Genomic DNA, 21472 nt, shown 5'->3' with positions numbered 1-21472 from the left:
AGGTTGGAATAGAATCCCTTGATTCTTTTGCGCTTGTCATCACGCCCAACCTTCAGGAGTTTGAAGCTCGTCACAGTCATTCAATCCCAGAATCCTACTCGGAATACCATAGACAAGGTTTAGACTTTCTGGATCCTCATGAATGCCGCCATCTATCTTTATACCACGAAGATTCTGTTGGGGAATCTAAGAGATATGCGACCGGCCTAGAGTAGAACGGAAGTGGTTGTCAGTCACGCGCGTTCATAGGTGAGAATGATGATGAGTGTCACGGATCAACACATTCATCAAAGTTAAGTATAACGTATATCTTGGAATAAGGATAGAAGAGAATTGAATAGAAAATAATAATAATTGTATTGAAACTTGAGGTACAGCAGAGCTCCACACCCTTAATCTATGGTGTGTAGAAACTCCACTGTTAAAAATATATAAGTGAAAGGTTCAGGCATCACCGAATGGCCAGCCCCCTTGGTCTAAGGACTAGGCGTCCAGAGATCTGATCCTAAGATCTAAAGTGATCAAAAGATGTCTAATATAATAGTAACTTATCCTATATATACTAGACTAGCTACTAGGGTTTACATGAGTAAGTAATTGATGCATAAATCTACTTCCGGGGCCCACTTGGTGTATTCTTGGGCTGAGCTTGATCTATCCACGAGCTGAGGCTTTTCTTGGAGTTGAAGTCCAAGTTATAACGTGTTTTGGGCGTTCAACTCCGAATCATGACGTTTTTCTGGCGTTTAACTCCAGACAGCAGCATGTACTTGGCGTTCAACGCCAAGTTACGTCATCAATTTCCGAATAAAGTATGGATTATTATATATTGCTGGAAAGCTCTGGATGTCTACTTTCCAACGCCGTTGAGAGCGCGCCAATTGGATTTCTGTAGCTCCAGAAAATCCATTTCGAGTTTAGGGAGGTCAGATTCCAACAACATCAGCAGTCCTTTTGTCAGCCTTTTTCAGAGTTTTGCTCAAGTCCCTCAATTTCAACCAGAAATTACTTGAAATCACAGAAAAACACACAAACTCATAGTAAAGTCCAGAAATGTGAATTTAACATAAAAACTAATGAAAACATCCCTAAAATTTGCTTGAACTTACTAAAAACTACCTAAAAACAATGCCAAAAAGCGTATAAATTATCCGCTCATCACAGGTCATGTCTTCTCTTTGCCTTTTCTTTATAAATCTTGGCATTTTCATAGGCTTGTGATCTAAATTCCTCCATCTCTTGCAGCTGCAAGATCCTTTTTGCACCAGCAGCAATGCTGTCAAAATTTAGTATCTTGAGAGCCCAGAGAGCTTTGTGTTCCAGCTCCAGTGGTAAATGACAAGCTTTCCCATACACCAGTTGATATGGGGACATTCCAATTGGTGTTTTGAATGCTGTTCGGTATGCCCAAAGAGCATCATCCAGTTTCTTCGCCCAATCCTTTCTTGATGCACCCACAGTCTTTTCCAAAATCCTTTTTATCTCTCTGTTGGATATCTCAGTTTGCCCACTTGTTTGGGGATGGTAAGGTGTGGCAACCTTGTGTTTTACTCCATATCATAGGAGGAGAGCTTCTAGTGGTCTGTTACAAAAATGACTCCCTCCATCACTGATGAGTGCTCGGGGGACTCCTAAACGGCTGAAGATATTCTTCCTGAGGAAGTTCATGACCATCTTGTTATCATTCGTTGGAGTGGCAATAGCCTCTACCCACTTGGAAACGTAATGCACTGCTACCAAGATGTACTTGTTTGAATATGAGGTTGGGAATGGTCCCATGAAATCGATTCCCCACACATCAAACAGTTCTAGTTCCAAGATGAAATTTTGTGGCATCTCATTTCTTTTGGGCAAGTTTCCAGATCTTTGGCATTCATTGCAGCTCTTTACTAGTTCTTTGGCATCCTTGAAAACGGTGGGCCAAAAGAATCCGCTTTGTAACACCTTTGCTGCAGTTCTGTCCCTTCCAAAATGGCCTCCATAGCATGAGCCGTGGCAATTCCATAGGACCTCTCGTCCTTCTTCTTCTGAGACACTTCCTCTAAGGATTCCATCTGAACACTTCTTGAAGAGATATGGCTCATCCCAAACAAAATATTTTGCATCATTTATGAGCTTTCTTTTTTGATGTTTATTGATCCCTGGAGGTAGGGCCTCGGTTGCCTTGAAGTTGGCAATGTCTGCAAACCATGATGCTTTGTGAATTGTCATCAATTGCTCATCAGGGAAGAGCTCGTTCACACTTGTATCATGTGTTCTACCTTCCTCATGACGGATTCTGAATAGGTGATCTTCTACCTTGTTCTCCACTCCTTTCTTATCTCTGATTTCAATATTGAATTCCTGCAACAATAAGATCCATCTTATTAGTCTTGGTTTTGATTCTTGCTTGGCAAACAAATATTTAACTGCTGTGTGATCTGTGAAAACAATCACTTTAGCACCAATGAGGTATGATCTGAACTTGTCACATGCAAAAACTATTGCTAGCAACTCCTTTTCAGTAGTGGTATAGTTTCTTTGAGCATCATTGAGGACTTTGCTAGCATAGTATATCACATGGACTAAGTTATCTTTCCTCTGCCCTAACACTGCTCCAACTGCAAAATCAGATGCATCACACATCAATTCAAAGGGTAAGTTCCAATCAGGTGGGGAAATAATAGGAGCAGAGGACAATCTCTTTTTTAAATTCTCGAATACTAGCATGCATGTTTCATCGAAGATAAATGGTATGTCGGATACAAGGAGATTGCTCAAGGGCTTGGCTATCTTTGAAAAATCTTTAATAAACCTTCTGTAAAAGCCAGCATGTCCTAAAAAACTTCTAATTGCCTTGACATCACTAGGTGGAGGAAGTTTTTCAATAAGTTCCACCTTAGCTCTGTCCACCTCAATGCCTTGGTTAGAAACCTTATGGCCAAGGACTATTCCTCTTGTCACCATAAAGTGACATTTCTCTCAGTTCAAGACCAGATTGGTCTCTTGGCACCTTTTCAATACCGAGGCTAGGTGATTTAGGAAGCTAGTAAAGGAATCTCCGAATACCGAGAAATCATCCATAAAAACTTCAATGAATTTCTCTATCATATCAGAGAAAATAGAAAGCATGCAACGTTGGAAAGTCGCAAGTGCATTACATAGCCCAAATGGCATGCGCCTGTAGGCAAACACTCCATATGGGCAAGTAAATGAGGTTTTCTCTTGGTCTCTGGGATCAACCACTATTTGGTTATATCCTGAATAGCCATCGAGAAAATAATAATATGCGTGTCCTGCGAGTCTTTCTAACATCTGATCCATGAATGGGAGGGGAAATGATCCTTTCGTGTAGCCTCTTTGAGTTTCCGGTAGTCTATGCACATCCGCCATCCTGTGACGGTCCTTGTAGGAATTAGTTCGTTCTTCTCATTGGGGACTACAGTGATTCCTCCTTTTTTGGGCACGACATGCACGGGGCTGACCCAGGGGCTGTCTGAGATCGGGTAGATTACTCCTCCCTACCATAATTTCATAACTTCTTTCTGTACCACTTCCTTCATGATTGGGTTAAGCCTCCTTTGGGATTGAATGGATGGTTTGGCATTATCTTCCAACAGTATTTTATGCATGCACATGGCTGAACTGATTCCCTTCAGGTCAGCGAGGGTCCATCCAATGGCATCCTTATGCTTTCGCAATACTTGGAGTAGTTCATCCTCTTGATCTTGGCTGAGGGATGAGTTTATGATTACTGGGTAACTTTCATTCTTTCCTAAGTATGCATATTTGAGGGTGGGTGGCAGTGCTTTGAGTTCAAGTTTGGGTGCCTCTATCTTTTCATTCTCTTCTTTTTGTGCACCTTGTATGTGAATCTCTGCTGTTGCAACCTCTTCACTAGATGTTGACTCCTCCTCTGTTGACTCTTCAAGTTCTTCCTCTTCAAAACTCTCCTGCACTTCCTCTTCAAGTGAGTCCAACCTCATACATTCTCCCAATTGTTCTGGTGGGTAACTCATGGCCTTGAACACATTGATTGTCATCTTTTCATTGTGTAATCTTAGGGTGAGATCACCCTTTTGGACATCAATGACAGCTCCAGCAGTGGCTAAGAATGGCCTTCTCAGGATGATAGTGGCCTTGGCTTCATCTTGCATGTCCAGCACTACAAAATCTGCCGGGAATATGAAATCTCCCACTTTCACCAGCAAATCTTCTACTACGCCATGAGGGAACTTGAACGATCGGTCTGCCAGTTGTAAGGCCATTTTTGTTGGTTTAGCCTCCTCGATCTTCATCTTCCTCATCATAGTTACTGACATCAAGTTGATGCTAGCTCCTAAGTCACATAGAGCCTTCTCTACTGTGATTTCCCCTATAATACAAGGGATCTATAAGATCCCAGGATCTTTCAATTTCTGGGGCAGTTTATGCTGAATGATAGCACTACATTCTTCGGTTAGTATCACAGTCTCGTTGTTCTTCCAGCTTCTCTTCTTAGTCATTAGCTCCTTTAAAAACTTGCCGTAAAGTGGCATTTGTTCTATTGCTTCAGCAAAGGGTATGTTGATTTGGAGTTTCTTGAAGATTTCCAAAAATCTCAAGAATTGGTTGTCATCCCCCTTCTTCCTCAACTGCTGAGGGTATAGGACTCTTGGGGTGTCTAGCTTCAACATTCCTTCTTCTTTTTGCAAACTTGAAATGGAAGCTTGAGCTCCATCTTGCTTTTCTTCTTTTTCACTTGAGCCCTCTTCTTGTGGTTTCTGGGATGATTCCTTCAGTTCCTTCCCACTCCTGAGGGTGATAGCTTGACACTCCTCCCTTTGGTTTGAGTTAGTATCGCTGCAAAGGTTGTGGCTGGGAATCTGCTTGAATAGGTACCCAATTTGTGTCTCAAGTTTCTTGATGGCAGCATCTTGATTCTGCATATTGGACTACACTTCCTCTCAGAATGCTTTACTGTCTTGGATCTCTTTGCATATGCTTTCAAGTAAATTTTCAATCCTTGAGAGTCTGTCATCAGAAGGTGATGGTGAGTTGAGATTGGAGGGATGAGAATGGTTAGGTTGGCTTTGGTATAGGTATTGAGATGGGTTATTATGTGAGTTTTGATATGGTCTAGGTGTGGCATGTTGGTGAGCTATGTTGCTAGGATTTGGACGTCTTTGATCTTGGCCTTGGTCTTGTTGATTTCCCCATCCAAAGTTGGGGTGATTTCTCCATCAAGAGTTGTAAGTTTTGGAGTATGGATCATGGACTTGTGTAGGTGAGTTTCCCACATAGTTGGCTTGCTCTCAGTCACCTTCTTCTCTTATGTTTACTCCTTCTTGAGTTGGTGATGAGGTGATGGCTGATGCAACTTGGTTCTCTTCCACCTTCTTGGTAAGATCTACTAGCTGCTTGGTGATCATCTTGTTTTGAGCTAACAATGCATCCATGTGGTTCAGCTCCATTACTCCTCTAGTGTTACTTCTTTCAGAGGCATAGAAGTAGTCATTCTCAGCAACTATTTCGATGACATCTATGGCTTCTTCAATGGTTTTCTTCTTATTTAAAGAGCCTCCCTATGAATGATCCACAGCCTTCTTTGACTAATAGGAAAGACCTTCATAGAAGATGTGAAGTTGGACCCACTCATTAAATATCTCTGGTGGGCTTCTCCTTGTTAGATCTTTGAACCTTTCCCAGGCTTCATAAAGTGTCTCCCCATCTTGCTGTCTGAACGTCTGCACTTCAAGTCTAAGCCTATTGATCCTTTGAGGGGGTAAAACCTTGCCAAAAACTTGTTCACTACCTCTTCCCAATTAGTCAAGCTCTCCTTTGGAAAGGATTCAAGCCACTTGGATGCCTTGTCCCTGAGTGAAAAGGGGAACAAGAGCAACCTATAGATGATGAGCGGATATTTTATACGCTTTTTGGGGGTAATTTCATGTAGATTTTAGCATGTTTTAATTAGTTTTTAGTAGAATAATATTAGTTTTTAAGCAAAAATCATATTTTCTGCTAAGTGTTGATTAGGATCTTCTTGAGCACCTCCTCCAAATGAACAATTATTCTGCACCAGGGTGATGAGTTGAGGTTTTAGCTCGAAATTGTTGGCACGTATGGTGGGTTTCTAAATGCTGCTTTCACAGTTTCCGGGATTAGGATTGATATAGGATCCTAAGACCCTCCTTTCTTGCCCAGCATGGTTGGCATGGCCTTGATTATGAGCCTCCTCTTCATGGTTGTTCTCCAAATTCTCTTCCATGTTGGGTTCGAAGTATTCTTCCTCTTCTTCAGCACCTACTACTCTTTTTCCTCTTGCTTCCCTCCTTAATCTAAGGAAGGTCCTCTCAGGTTCGGAATCAAAGGAAGTTGAAGCCCCGCTTCTTTTCCCTGTCATACAATCACAAGGCTCAAGCAAGGAAAGAAATGCAGAAACTATTCTTGTAAAAAAATGCTGTTAGTGTGAGTAATGCAATATATCAAACAGTTAGTGGGTGAGTGAAAAAGATTGTAAACAACTGGAATAAAAGGGTGAATGGGATGGGAAGAAAAACTACTGAAACTGAAAGTAAATTGCTCAAACAGAAATTTAAATCAGCAAAATGAAAAATGCTCAATCTAATTATCCCCCAACTTAATCATTGTTGATACAAATCAATACCCGGCAACGGCGCCATAAACTTGATGCACGGAAAATTCGTCTAGTAACAAATTTCCTTCGGCAAGTGTACCGAATTGTCGTCAAGTAAAAACTCACTATAGAGTGAGGTCGAATCCCACAGAGATTGATTGATCAAGCAGCTTTAATTAGAGGAATGTTCTAGTTGAGCGAATCAGAATTTAATTTGAGAATTGCAGAAAATTAAATAGCGAAAAAGTAAAAAGCAAAAAAAGTAAATGCTAGGAATAAAGAACTGAATGTAAATGGCATAAAGTAAATTGCAGAATCTTAAATTGGAATGGGAGAAATGCTCATAGAAGTAAATGGCAGAAGTTAAAGAGAATGGGTAAGATCATAAATGGGGAGTTCATTGGGCTTAGGAGATGTTGCATTCTCCGGATCAAATTCATTTTCATCTCTTCCTCAATCAATGCATTCATTGATCTCCTTGCCAATCTTAAGTGATTGACTCCCAATTCCTTGGTAATCCAATCTCTCAAATCTTGATCAATAGCCAATTCCTTGGTCAATTGCTCATGAGAAGAGATGAAGTATGGTCACTGATTATACCACATGCATTCCCAAATCAAGTATTGGTAGGATTATAGTCACATATCCATCCAAACCCAATTTGGTCCAGCATGAGAAAGCATTTCTAGCATGATCTCTTCATTCCTCTTCCAAGGTTCCGAAGAGATCCAAGTATGAATAGTTTCTTTTCCAAGATAACTACCCAATTGGATGAAGATTGAAAGCTTTCTAGTAAAATCAATAGAAAAGATAGAAGAAAAGAATGAAAATTAATATTGATCCATCAAATTGCAGCAGAGCTCCCTAACCCAATGAAAGGGGTTTAGTTGTTCATAGCTCTGGAAAATGAAAACAAAGATGGAGAATACATCATGAAAGTAAAACTAGAAGTTGCCGAGAAAGTAAAATACAGAGAGTAGTTCTATGCCCAAGGCTCCTAAAGTTTCCAGCCTCTCATCTAATTCAAAGCTACTCTTATATATACTACTCTTTTGATCTTTTAATTGGCTCTTCAAATCTTGGGTGTGGGCCTCTGGATCTTGACTTTGAAGAAGTTATCCTCTTTATTGGGCTTAGCTTTGCTTGCAGAGCGAAAATGTGAAGTAGGCAGGGACTTCGGCTTAAAACGTTAGTGGTGTCAACGTTAAGTGAAAGTGTGGGTTCGAGAATGTTAGTGACAATCACCTTTTTCACTAACGTTCCTAACCCAAATATGATCACGTTGACTTCAACGTTAGTGGCACTAACGTGACCACTAACGTTGCCTCTTGGTCCTTCGCATACGTTATTGGGACTTACATTTCCCAATAACATGGTGAGTCACCCCTTCTCCTTACGTTAGAGTCTACGTTAACTAGGTTAACGTGGCTTCTAACGTAGTAATGCCAATCCTTCGAGAACGTTAGTGACACTTACCTTTGTCACTAACGTTCCAATGTGCCCCTACTTCCCACGTTAGAGTCCACGTTAACTAGGTTAACGCGGCTTCTAACGTAGTAATGCTAGCCAACTCCAACGTTAGTGACAAAGGTGAGTGTCACTAACGTTGGCTCATTATCTCTTTATCCACGTTAGCTTCCACGTTAACTAAGTTAACGTGGGAGTTAACGTTGCTCATGGTGGCTCTTGGTGGTTCACCCCAACGTTAGTGACAAAGGTAAGTGTCACTAACGTTGGCGATCAATTGCTGTCTCCACGTTAGCTTCCACGTTAACTAAGTTAACGTGGGAGTTAACGTGGCTCATTGTGGCTCGGCCAATGTTAGTGACAAAGGTTAGTGTCACTAACGTTGGCATCTCTTTTGCTTTCCAACGTTAGAGTCTACATTAACTGAGTTAACGTGGCAACTAACGTGGTCACTCATGAGCTTGGTCCAATGTTAGTGACAAAAGAGAGTGTCACTAACGTTGGCCTTGTTTCTTCTTCCACGTTAGAGGTCACGTTAACGTGACTCTCAACGTGGGTTATGATGGCTTCGAGGGCGTTATTGGCGATTACCTTTCTCATTAACGTTGCAAGCTAGCTCCCATTCCACGTTAGAGGTCACGTTAGTTAGACTAACGTGGCTGCTAACGTGGTTTCTTCTTTGCTTCCTTTGTCCTGAAATCAAGCAACAAAGTTCATCAAAGTTCTAGTCCAAGTCATGAGTCATGCATCATCCAATTTGTCATATAATTCATGCAAAATTCTCATGAAATCATGTAAAATGCACAATGTAAGCTTGAATCAAGATGTAAGTGAATATCTACCTAAAACTAGCTTATTTCTTAAGAAAATGCATGAAACTACCCTAAAAACAGTAAAGAAAGGTCAGTGAAACTGGCCAAAATGCCCTGGCATCAATGCTTATATTGGTTTTCTTGGGAATTGATTTATTTTGACCAAGTAATTGCATTCATTTAGATAGTTGCATATAGTTTTAGTTTACATTGAGTAAATTATAGTACCCTTTGTTTCTCTTCTTGGTTAAGCATGAGGACATGCTATGGTTTAAGTGTGGAGAGATTTGATTCACCACTATTTCGCGGTATACTTTGTGCTTAATTTGGGTGGATTTTATCCACTTTTCCCACATTTATTCAATGAAATAGAATGGTTTCATGATTGTCTCCAAATTTGTGCTTAAGCGTGAAAACATGCTTTTTAGGCCTTTAATTGATTAATTTTGATGCACCTTTGATTCCACTAGATTGCTTGATGTGTTTATTAAGTGAATTCAGGTTGAAAAGGCTAGGAATGGATCAAAGGGATGAAGAGGAAAAGCATGCAAATTGAGAGATAATAGAAAACCAAGGATTTGGAATGCTGAGATCGATGCGCAAGCGCAGCTGACGCGCACGCGTAAAACTGAAGTCGCATGGCAACGCATACGCGTACATGACGTGTACACGTGGATGGAAAATTGCCAAGCGACGCGTACGCGTCTATGCTCGCATGTGACCTCATTAAAGTGAATCCGTGGGGGAGATTTTTGGGCTTCCCAGGCCCAAATCCAATTTATATCTGATGCTATTTAGGCCAAGGATTGAAGAGGGATCAATCATCTAGTTAGTTATAGTTTAGTTGAGGCTTTAGTAAGTTTCTAGAGAGAGAAGCTCTCTCTTCTCTCTAGAATTAGGTTAGAGGTAGATTAGAATTTCTTAGATCTAGGTTTAATTCTTGCTTTGATTTACTTTTCAATTACAAATTCTTGTTTCTTTACCTTTCTTCTCTCTAGTTTTGTACTTTAATTCTTATAATTCTTCACTTTTATATAGATGCACTCTTGTTCTTCTATTTTCCTTTTAATGCAATTTGAGTTTGATTCCTTTTGTTGTTGATTTGAATTGTTGTGTTAATACCTTGCAATTAGTAATTGTAGATCTATATTTCTTGCAATTTGATTTTACTTTTCTTTTATGCCTTCCAAGTGCTTGATAAAATGCTTGGAAAGATGTTAGTATAGATTTTTCTCCTCTTGGCTTTGGTAGAATAATTAGTGACTCTTGAGTTGTCAAACTCTTTTGTTGATTATAATTGAAAGTTGCTAGTTGATTTGAATTCCATTAAAGCTATTCTTTCCTTAGGAGTTGACTAGGACTTGAGGAATCAAATTGATTTATCCACTTGACTTTCCTTCATAGTTAGAGGTTGACTAAGTAGGAGCAATGAACAATTGTTGTCACAATTAAGGAAGATAATGAGGATAGGATTTCTAGTTCTTATACCATGCCAAGAGCCTTTTACATTTGAGTTCATTTACTTTCTTGCCATTTACTATTCTTGTTCCTTATCTGAAACCCCAAAATATACACCTCAAAACCAATAGCAAGAACACTTTCCTGTAATTCTTTTGAGAGACGACCCGAGGTTTGAATACTTCGGTTATTAATTTTAGGGATTTTTACTTGTGACAAATAATTTTTTGTATGAAAGGATTGTTTGTTGGTTTATAAACTATACTTGCAATGAGATCTTATTGTGAAATTCTAAACCATCAATCTTTTGTCTCATCAGTGAGTAATACATGAGACATCCCTTCAAACTAAAAATCAAATAATAAAATAAATAGTAAATTAAACTAGAATCTAGGAATTGAAATAAAATCTGATCATGCAATAAGAAAATAAGCAGAAAACAGAAACCTAATATAGAAGAACGGGAAGGAATATAGAATGAAAAAACTCAACCACGGGTTCGGATTTTCAAACTAAATTTAGAGATTGTTCCCTGCAAGTATAGTCTAAACTCAACAATGTAACATCAATCAAATATTAAATTCAATACAAAATAACCGGGAGTTTTAAGTCCCGGGTCGTTCTCCCTAGGAGTTGCAATTAAGTGTCTATCATTGGCTACTAGAGAGAAAGAGAGCATGGGGAATTGTGAATGCAAGCAAGAGAGCAAGAAATGTAAATAGCAATGAAGTAACTTAGCATGTAAGCAAAAGTCAAAGCAAGTAAAAGCAATGAAAATGGAAATTAAATGCTAAAAAGGATTCTTGGAAAGAATTGGAGAATTTAGGGATTCCTATCCTAGTTGTGGACCACAAACATGGCAATTGTGTGGAATCAATCCAAACTAGTCAATCCTTCTTGAGAATTAGTCAAAAGAGTGTAATTGATCTCAATCCATAAGTCCTAGTCAACTCACTAGTTACTTAGTGAAAGACTAGCGTCAATGGAAACCAAATCAATTAACTATTCCCACATAATGCAGAATGGACATCCACAACTCAATTATACCCAAACATTCAATTTCTCAACCAAGAGTGTGAAAAGTAAACATGCAAGAAATTAAATAAAAAGCAATAAAGGTCAAAGCAATTAAATGTAAGGAAAGGAAACTTCAAATGCAAGAACGCATGTAATTGAGAGATAAAGTTACCTATCCTAGCCATTGACCAGAAACACATGATGATTATGAAGAGTTAATCCTACTTAGTCAACCTTACATCAAAGATAAGTCAAGTAGGTATAGTTGACTTCAATCCCTAAGTCCTATGTCAATACTAAGGGGTCACATAGAGTCCAGGGAAAATAAATTAACTAACTACTCTAATACATCAAACAAGAATGGACATCAACGACTCAAGGGATACCAAAGTCAACAATTTCAAGCCAAGAGTGGAGAAAAACTATGTAAAAACTAAGCCAAGCATTTTATCAAATACTTAGTGTACATGAAAATAAAATAATATTAAATTATAATAAAATAAATTCTAAAGCTACCAAAGCAAGAAAATAGCAATAACAACTAAAGAAAGCAATAAATGACATAGAAACATAAATTTGCATTAATTGGAATTAAAATAACAAAAATGTTCATAACATGAAAATTGACATAAAAGAGAAAATAACAAAAGAGATAAAAAAGATAAAGACAAGAAAGCATAAAAACAAAAATGAACAACACTAAGATAGGAACTAAAGTGCTAAAATTAAAAGGAAATTAACAAATAAAACCCGAATTCTAGAGAGAGGGGGGAGCTTCTCTCTCTAGAAACTAAGAGGAAAACATAGAAAAGCTAAACCTAATTGCCCCCTTCATTCTTCTTCACTTTGGCCTTAAATAGCTTCAAAAAATGAGTTGGATTGGGTTTTGAGGGCCCAGAAATCGCTGCCAGCAAGTTGACATTAATGAGGTCACGTGCAGGGACCTGTGCGGACGCACAGATGTGTGCGTCCGCACACATGCTGAATCCTAACTTGTGCATACACACAAGTACCTGTGTGTACGCACACTTAAACTTATATCCATTATAGCAAATTGCATATCATTTTGAAGCCCCGGACGTTAGCTTTCCAATGCCGCTGTAACTGCCTTATTTGGACTTATGTAGCTCAAGTTATGAGTAATTTAGTACAGAGAGGTCAGGGCTGGCAGCTTTCCAAATCCTTCATTTCTTGAATTCTTCCCTTTCGCATGCTCTTTTCCTCACTTCTTCAACCCATACTTGTCTTGGAAACATGAAATCACTTAACAAATACATCAAGGCACCAAATGGGATTAAAGTGAATAAAATTGACTAAATTAAGCACAAAAGAGCATGTTTTCGCTTTCAAGCACAATTTAGGAAGAAATCTCAAAAGCACGCTATTTAGGTGAATAAATGTGGGTTTATGTGATGAAATCCACTCAAATCAAACCAGAATATATCATAAAATATGGACTCATCAATTCCTCCACACTTAAACCAAGCATGTCCTCATGCTAAACCAACCAAAGGAGATGAATGAAGGGGTAATTATTAATGCAACTACCTACATGCATGTAACTATACTAAATGCTATCTGTATATATCTACACTATGATTCTTATTGAGTTTCGTAAAAACAAACAAAAGAATCTCAATCAATTCGAAGTAGAAGCTTAGGGCCAAATAAAGCAAATATAGCAATATGATCAATATCCAAAGATTTGATTTGAAATTTTTAAAATTAAGTTCAACAACTTGCAAGAGGATACAAGATAAGTAATGGAAACATAGTATTGAGCAATTAAAACCCTCACCGGTTGTGTTTACACTCTAATTGCTCAAAAGTGTTAAGGGTAAATCACTCAATTCCTCCTTTAATCATGTTTCTCAAAGATTTGCAAGTCGTCTAACAATCAACTAATATTTGATGAATGAATGTAAATATCATGAGGACTTTTGTGGGTTGTAATGGGACTTAGGTAAGGGTAGGATTAATATGGTTAAGTGGGCTAATAGATTGGATCTTTGATTAGCTCAAGTATCCCACCTAATCCTATATCAACCTATGCACATAACAAAACAACCTAACTACCCATTTATCCTCTTTCTCACATTCACCCATGCATGCTTCTTTTCAATTCAACCACATATGCATCTCTTATTACATTCTTATTATTTTTTTCTTTTTTCTTTTTTCTTTTTCTTTTTTTTTTCTATACAATGTATATACACCAAAATTTTTTTCTTTAATCAACAAGAAGAGATGCATATGTTTCAAGTAATAGATGCATGAGTATTTACTCATTTTCCAAATATTCTCAATGAACACCCAAAGTAAACTTACTACCAATGTCTTCCCACAAATTCCCCCACACTTGATTAACACAGATACACTCAAATCCTAGCTAATCAAAGATACAAATCATGGACATAATGGTTTTGCACTTAGGGGAATGATGTGCTTAAAATTAGAACAAAGGGGAATTAAAGGCTAAAAAACGTGGTTTACAATGGTAGATGTAAGGGTTGGCCATATGGGTTAAGTGAGTTCAATTCAAAAATGGCCTCAATCATACTAAATGCATTCAAAACATCAAACATAGGACATATAGACTAAAGCAAATCTAAGATCACAATCATAAAAGGAGTTTAACACACAAGAACAAAAATTATGGTTGAAAATGTGCAACCACACAATCAAAGCTCAAATCTCACTTGGTATTTATTCAAGCTCTTTTCTATGTTCCATAAAAAGATACTTCAAGCAAGTTCAAGAATAATTTTAAAATCTAATCAATGGAATGCCCAAAAAGAGATTTCTTGAAAATTCTTTGTTGTTTCACCAAAACTTATTTACTATACTAAGCAACATGCAAACATTTACTAAAATAAAACTCTAGGCAAGCTAAGATGTATACAAGCAAAACAAGCGAAGCAAAATGTAATGAAATACTTAACAAATAATGCAAGTGTCTGAGAAAAGAAATTTTACCCCCCCTTGAAGTTATCGATCCTCCCCCACTCTTAAATAATGCACGGTCCTTCATGCATGCACACAATCTGACAAATGAAGGGCTTTGAGCTCCACCTTCAGCGGGTGGGCTCCGGGGGCTCCGGCTGCTCTGTATAAACAAATAAACAACAATTGAGGAGAAGTTATATTTGTGTGGTATGATAAAAGACAATGCGTGTATTCTAAATATGCGTACAATTTAGAACACAACACATTGATCGGGTAAAACAATAACCACAAAAGCAAAAGAAATAGGATGTTCCTCAATTAAGTGGTCTAGGTTGTGATGACAAGTCATCTTATGCTAGCTTTTCAAGCATTTTTCACTTGTTTCATTAGGTTTTATGCACTTTCTTGCATTGTAAGTAAGTAATTTGGAGTGAATTTGCATGATTTTGTTGAATCAATCAACCACCCTTTATTTGACACAAAATCATGAGGTTTAAGCTAGAATTAATTGATTTTTGAATGAATTTTAAACCTTGTGAATTTGGTGATACTTTGATTGGTTGTTTTGATTACTTGTAGGTGAAGAAAAGAAAGAAACAAGGAAAGCATGACCAAGGAGGCAAGAGGCAAAGCGCTAAGTTAACTTAGTTAACTGAGCACCCAAGAAAGCAAGGAAAAAGCATAACGCTCAGTTAACTTAGTTAACTTTATCGTGGGGCTCAACAAAGAAATACAAGGCGCAATAACAAGAAAGGGGGGAAACCAAGTTTCGAACCTTGCACTTGAGGGACAAGAGAAGCGCTATTACAAGGCTTGGGCAAGGAAAATAAGCTCAAATAGCTCAGCAAGGATTCGAACAAGGGAGCTCACACTCAAGGCAAAGGCGCTACAAGGAAGGGAGGCAAGGGTACTCAGTTATGTTACTTCACTGAGTGCCACTCTTCAAAGGAAAATGGGCATCCAAATGCTTCCACCAAGGCTCGAAGGTGAGCCTCATTCCCTAACAAAGGAGTGCTCAGTTCACTCCATTCACTGAGCGCTATACATTACCACCTTGTGCAACAAATTAGGCACTGAATTTCTTCCCTCAAGGCTCGAAGGTGGAGTCCCTCTCAAGGCACAAAGGGCGCTCAGTTTCCTTTGTTAACTGAACGCTGCACTCTTCAAGGAATGGGCATGAAATGGGAAGGCCAAGGCTCGAAGCTGGGAACCTCATTTGCAAGCAAAGGAGTGCTGGGTTAAGTGTATTCATTGAGCGCTACACTGATGCTTGGCACAAGGAGGGCTTTGGCACGCAACAAAATTGAAGGACAAAAGCAAAGGGGGTGCTCAGTTAGATTAATTAATTGAACGCTTCCCTGGAGCTTGACATGAGCCCAAAACAAGAAGAAATTGAGCGCTCAGTTGGTTTAATTAACCGAGCGGTTCCCTAGAGGTCCACCATGGGTTCAATTTTAATTCAATTGCCACTTTAGATCCAATTCTTCACCAAATTGAGAAGCCCACTCCAAATTCTGAAGATCAAAAATAGAAAGTGTATAAATAGGACTTAGTTTGATTTAGAAAGGACTTTTTTACTTTTTCACTTTCATTTTTGAACCTTCCTTTATTTTGATTTTTAGTTTTAGCTCACTTTTACATTTTTAGCTTTGAATTGGGATTGGGAGCTGAGTTCTCTCCTCATTGTTCTTACTTTTGCATTTCTTACTTTCTGTTTATGAATTTTGGATTAAGATTGAAGGAATTCTGTTTCAATCATTGATCTACAATTAATCTTTGTTTTCTTTTGCATAATTCTAAAATTTGGGAATTGGATTTAGCTTTCTATTTTTATTTTCATTTCTTCTGCTACTTTTGCTTTCTATTTTGGAATTTGAATTGAGATTGAAGAGCTTCATGATTCAAAGTTTGAGAATCATCTTTACCTCTCTTCTCAATTGTTCTAAGAATTGAATCTGAGTTTCCTTTACTGCTTTTATTTTCTTTTCTTCTACAAATTATTCTCTATTGGATCAAGGAAGGAATTGAGATCTAGACCTATTTTCTAGTCTCATTGAGCCTCTGAGCTCTTGAATTTCTTTCCTAGCTATTGCAATTGAGTTGAATTTACTTTCTGTTTTGCTCTTCACTGCAATTTTCTAATTCTGTTTAGATCTACTGCACTTAATTCATCCTCTTTACTTTCTGTTGTTAAATTCTGAATCCCAGCAGCCCACACCCCTTTATTATTCATGCAATTTACATTTCTTGCACTCTAAGCTTCAACTATTTACATTTCTTGCAATTTAATATTCAGTCATTTACATTACTTGCACTTTAATATTCAGTTCTTTTATTTCTTCAACTCTTTAATTTACTGTCAATTCTCTTTCTCCTCTATACTTTCATGCAATTTAGCTTCTGTTGGTCACAATTCACTCAAATAAACAACTGTTTGCTTGACTAAACTAACCACCTAACTAAAATTCCTCAATCTTTCAATCCCTGTGGGATTGACCTCACTCATGTGAGTAATTACTACTTGATGTGACCTGGTACACTTGCCGGTGAGTTTTATGTTGGATCATTTTTCACACATCAGGTTGCAAGTGATGAATAAGCAACAACCAAGATACAAACAACCTAGGTAACCACAACTAGAGTGAATTGAGTGTTTGAGTGATTGGATATTGAAATTGTGCAAGTGAAATCTCAAAATTAATATAAAATGGCACAATTAACAATAATCAATCCAATGATGAAGACAGACTACTTATTCATCCTTATGAGTAATGAAATAATCACATATATAAAGTGCTTGCTACAAAAAGTGTCAAGTCTTGATAAGAATCAAGTCAAGTCGACTCAAAAAAATGCCAAGCATTAAGAAGGAACAAATACCTTGTTATGTGATTATATTCACTTTAAGAACCATGATGATTAAGTAGTTCAACTCAATTCACTAAGGTAAAAGTGCACAATTCATGATTAAGATACCAAACAAGGATATAGTCTAACACATATGGTCGCGACAACACATGCATCAAACTCACAATTCATCTAAGCAATTAACAAAGACTTGATACATAGTGCACATATTCATTAAATCAAAATTCAAGTAAGAAGCAACCCAACAAATATCAAGCAAACACTTGCAATTTATTTAATTAATAAGCAACTAAAGCAAAACTAATATAATTATCAAAAAGAAAAATTAAAAGCAAACAAAACAAAGTAGAGCAAGTAAAGAAGAGGGCAAAAGCAAGAGAATAGAGGGGTGGGAGAAAGAAAGAAGAGAAAAATTAGAGAGAACAGAAGAAAAGTAGTGTAATGGTGAAAAAACAGGGGCGTGCGTACGCACAGGTATGTGTGCATACGCACACTACGTGGAAAAGGGGAAGGTGTGCGAGTTCACACTATGTGCAAGCACTCTGGGCATAAGAGGAATCAAGAAGTGTATGTACGCACAAAAGCGTGCGCACGCACAGAGGGTAAAGAAATGGAGGGTGAGCGGATGCACAAGTGTGTGCGGGTGCTCTGAACAGAAAGGGGATCAAGAAGTGTGCGTGCGCACGCACATAACACTTTTTTTGTTTTTTTTTCTGATAAATGAAACGTCAAAATCGCCAGCTATGTCGCCGTTTGTGCGTATGCACACAGGTCCGTGCGCACGCACAGGAGGCAAAAAGAAGAGGATGCGAACGCATAAGGCGTGCGAATGCTTCCACCAGAAGGGGTGCAAGCTGGTGTGCACACGCACAGATGGATGCGCGCGCACAGAACGCAAAAATTGGGGTTGTGTGCGTACGCACAGGTGTGTACGCACGCACATGCTCTGTTTTTCCCAAAAAAAATTTTAGTGCTCTAAGGCACCAAACTTGAAATCCAAAATAGCTTTTCAACATCAAAACATATTATTCATCAAAAACACATTATCTAAACTAAAATCTAATCAAATTAAGCTTGAAATTGAACTAAACCTAAGCTATTTACAAGAAATAAAATGCAATAAATTGAAACTATGTACAAAGATAGGGTTAGAAAGGTGTTACCGTGGTAGGGTGTCTTCCACCTAGCACTTTCATTTAGAGTCCTTAAGTTGGACTTTATTGAGAAGCTCTAACAATGCTTGGGTTTCCAAACTCTCCATTGATTGTCCCAAGCTTTGATAGAGTGTCCCACAAGCCATGAGCTTCAAATAAGAAGGACGAAAAGCAAACAATAAAAACATATTCACAATATCAAAAAAAAATAAAAAGGATACTCACATACTAACATATTCACAATAGTTAAAAAAAAGTAGGCAACATATGTAAAATCAACCAAAAATAAGCTATTTACATATCAACATATTTACAATAGCCAAAACTATACACCATTCCAACTCCCCGACAACGGCGCCAAATTTAACAACGCCCAATTGCACGGGTTCGGATTTTCAAACTAAAATTAGAGATTGTTCGTTGCAAGTATAGTCCAAACCCAACAATTGAACATCAATCAAATATTAAATTCAATACAAAATACCCGGGAGTTTTAAGTCCCGGGTTGTTCTCCCTAGGAGTTGTAATTAAGTGTCTATCATTGGCTAAAAGAGAGAGAGCATGGGAAATTGTGAATGCAAGCAAGAGAGCAAGAAATGTAAATAGTAATGAAGTAACTAGCATGCAAGAAAGCAAAAGTCAAAGCAAGTAAAAGCAATGAAAATGGAAATTAAATGCTAAAAAGGACTCTTGGCAAGAATTGGAGAATTTAGGGATTCATATCCTAGTTGTGGACCACAAACATGGAAATTGTGTGGAATCAATCCAAACTAGTCAATCCTCCTTGAGAATTAGTCAAAAGAGTGTAATTGATCTCAATCCATAAGTCCTAGTTAACTCACTAGTTACTTAGTGAAAGACTAGCGTCAATGGAAACCAAATCAATTAACTATTCCCACACAATGCGGAATGGCCATCCACAACTCAATTCCACCCAAACATCCAATTTCTCAACCAAGAGTGTGAAAAGTAAACATGCAAGAAATTAAATGAAAAGCAATAAAGGTCAAAGCAATTAAATGCAAGGAAAGGAAACTTCAAATGCAAGAAAACATCTTGGCATGTAATTGAGAGCTAAGGTTATCTATCGTAGCCGTTCACCACAAACACATGATGATTATAAAGAGTTAATCCTACTTAGACAGACGTAGGAGTAAAAACAAATATTAGTGTAAAAAATAGAATGAAAAAATCACAAGAGAGGTAAAAATAATTAAAAGATATATATATATATTTGGAAGGGATTATATGCTATAGGGACTGAAACCACGCTGAACGTGGAAAAGTTTAAGTTTAGTGCTTCAAGTTCATATGTGATATGCCCTCTCCACGCTGAATTTGGTGTAGCCCAAGTTTAACGTGGGTCTGGCTTCTTGCACGCTAATTGTGTCATTCTCCACGCTGAACTTGGAGTTTTCCAAGTTCAGGGTCGGTCTTCAAGCACTTTCACCCACTTTTACGTCGTATGCCACGCTGAATTTGGAGACTTGGTAGAGACTCCCTTCCAAATTACACGCACATGCCACGCTGAACTAGAAAAATTCCAAGTTCAGCGTGGAACTGGCAGACTTAACCTTCTCCAGAGTGTTAAAAAATTTTTCTATGTGTCCGGTTCCTGTTCTAAAAAAATTCTGCATGATCAAGCATATATAAAACAAAAAAAAAACCGTAAAACTCAATAAAAATCAAATAAATAATAAAATCAACGCAATTGAAAATTAACTAAGGATACGAAATTATCGGGTTGCCTCCCGACAAGCGCTTCTTTACCGTCACTAGCTTCACGGTCAGCTCCTCTAAGGAGGATGATCATAGGGGCTTAGCTCTTTTCCCCTCACTGTGAATCTTCTCCCTTGTGTCCTCATAAAGTAGTTCAATATGCCCCAGAGAGAGGATTCTGTTTACTGTATAAGTGAACACTGGATTGCTAGTCAACACCACCATCATTCCTGGGGAGAAGTCTTCAGTGGGAATTTTTTTGTTTCTCCATCCCCTGGGTACTTTCTTCTTTTTAGGAACCTCCGCCTTGGTGGATGATGTATTCCCGACACCAAACTTAGGTTTGATGTCAGGAGGAATTTTATTGTTTGTCACCAAATGAGGTTTTAGCTGCAATTTATGTTGTGTATCATCAGGGGGTTCTTGAAGGTTTGGATCAATAAGCTCAGCCTGCATGCACCTCTCTTCTTCACCTACTGAATGTATATCCTTGAAAACATGATAGACTAGTTGCTCAGTATACACTCTAAGCACTAGTTCACCTTCTTTCACATCAATCAGGGCTCTTCCAGTGGCTAGGAATGGTCTTCTTAGAATTATAGAGGCATTATCATCCTCCCCTGTGTCAAGAATCACAAAATCTTCTAGGAGGAAGAACTTACCCACTTTGACCAAGATATTCTCTACTAATCTATATGCAGGCTTTATAGATTTGTCTGCCATCTGTAATGCTATCATTGTGGGTTATGCCTCTTGAATTTACAACTTTTTCATCACAGACAAGGGCATTAAATTTATGCTTGCCCTCAGATCACATAGGGCTTTCTCAAAGGTGGTGCTCCCAATGGTACACGGAATTTGAAAGCTTCTTGGATCTGGCATCTTCCTTGGCAAGTTATTCTGAATGATGGCACTACATTCCTTAGTCAGGACCACTATCTTATCTCCCTTTAAAGGCTTCTTCTTTGACAACAACTCCTTCATGAATTTGACATAGAGAGGCATTTTGATGAGTTATTTTGGTGGAAAAATGAATTTCTCCCAAAACACACAAATCTAACCGGCAAGTGCACCGGGTCGCATCAAGTAATAAAAACTCACGGGAGTGAGGTCGATCCCACATGGATTGAAGGATTGAGCAATTTTAGTTTAGTGGTTGATTTAGTCAAGCAAATCAAGATTTGGTTGATTGATTGGTGACTTGCAGAATTTAAATTGCATTGAAAGTAAAGAGAATAGGAAATAAATTGCTGAATCTTAAGGAACAAGAAATTAAATGGCAGAAACTTAGATTGCAAGAAATATAAATTGCAGAATCTTAGAGTGCAAAAAATGTAAATGGCTTGAAATGTAAAGGGGATTGGGGATTGGATTTGCAAAAATTAAACAAGGAAAAGTAAATTTGCAACAAGCAGAGAAGTAGAGAATGACTT

Source organism: Arachis duranensis, chromosome 3, assembly GCF_000817695.3.
Source record: "Arachis duranensis cultivar V14167 chromosome 3, aradu.V14167.gnm2.J7QH, whole genome shotgun sequence".
Classification (NCBI taxonomy): Eukaryota; Viridiplantae; Streptophyta; class Magnoliopsida; order Fabales; family Fabaceae; genus Arachis; species Arachis duranensis.
This window is presented reverse-complemented; position numbering follows the sequence as displayed.